This window comes from Etheostoma cragini, chromosome 10, assembly GCF_013103735.1.
Source record: "Etheostoma cragini isolate CJK2018 chromosome 10, CSU_Ecrag_1.0, whole genome shotgun sequence".
NCBI lineage: Eukaryota > Metazoa > Chordata > Actinopteri > Perciformes > Percidae > Etheostoma > Etheostoma cragini.
This window is the reverse complement of record NC_048416.1, coordinates 6046890-6048340: the sequence shown is the minus strand read 5'-3', so window position 1 is coordinate 6048340 and position 1451 is coordinate 6046890. Positions and strand designations below refer to the sequence as shown.

The following is a 1451-nucleotide window of genomic DNA, read 5'->3' as shown; positions in this document are numbered from 1 at the left end:
CACACTGATCTTCAAACGGCAGAGGAAGAAGACAAGGATGACATGCCAAAGAAAAAGCGAAAAAGGCTGTAAGTATTGAAGTACCATTCTACTACTACTGTTGTTGATGTCAAATGTTGTGAAAAAGTATATCTCTTTTAACATGGAGTAAGTGAATAAAGGTATATTTAATACACCTTAACAGAGAAGTTTATATTTTGCAAAAACTTAAGTATTTGAATTAATTCAGATAACCTAATATTAAAAGAAATGCACAGGGAGCTTTACACCTGTACTAAGTTACATCATATACAGTTTTTGCAGGTTTCCTTGAAAGAAAAATTCAGGGGATATTTATTTCAAATTTAACTTTTTTTAGGCTGACACACTAGCCAAGTATTTTACACAGTCTACGGCTAAAAATCTAGTCTATGGTTAGGCATCATATTTACCAACCCTTCCCCATCACTGTTTTTATCAGGTAACGTTTGCTGTGAAGCTTTCTAGTGTGAAACTGTCTGGCACTAATATTAGACTTCTGTTATTTTACCGGTCAATGCATTCATGCAGTTTGCTGACTTGGTCAGCTCTCACAATGATAAACGTTTCCACTTATTAGGCATACTCACGTTACTAAATTAATAAATTACCATTTACCAGAGTTATTACTTTTATTCTGAGCGGTCCTGATCCAGATTATCTGTGACAAGCCCTGAATCCAGACGATCTGGTACAAGCCTTGAATCCAGATGGTCTGTGATGTCCTGAACCTCAACAAGATGAAAGCCAAAGATCGTTAGGAGCTAGTGGTCTTGCTCGTAAGTGATTTATACAATAATCATTGTTTGCCAGTATTGCTATATGTATGTATATATGTATACACACACAGTGCAGACACATCTGCTCAAAAAATTGTAGGGAACACTTAATCATCACAGTATAACATAATGTCAATTGGGGCTGAAACAAGTCATTCATTACATCAATTAATTTGATTAATCTATATAACTATAGCACACTGTTTCGCACGGACATTTATTACATTTATGATTGTCGCCTGTCACGCTTATGCTGTGTTAACAAGACATGATTATGATGGCGCAGTTTCCAAAGTGAAGGAAGAGAGAGACAATAGCAAAGAACAAGAAGTGTCCAAAGTATGGGATTAATTTAAGATAAAAGAAAACAACTTTGTGATGTTACGGTCTTTCCGCTGTAAAACAATTCATCTGGGCAACAGCAAGATGGCATAATGTTATAGTCTATCGTAAAACTTATGCAACTTAACAACACGACTGCACCTGATCAGAAAGCAGCCAGTGTTATGCCAGCGGACCACAGACAGGGTAACAGTAAGAACAACTTTAGCATTTATCTGCGGAGGCTGCTGCTGCCAAGCAAAAGTACTTTATAAGCTTAGTTCACACTACACGATTTTAAGCCCGATTTGCTGGTTGGTAAGCTCGGTGACC

The 1451-nt window shown here is 36.9% G+C and overlaps 1 protein-coding gene across 1 annotated transcript in view; it reads left to right on the top strand.

The window, feature by feature from the left end:
- Nucleotides 1–1451, top strand: part of wu:fc27b11 — a 3721-nt gene that overhangs the window by 1908 nt on the left and 362 nt on the right. The window lies entirely within an intron of this gene.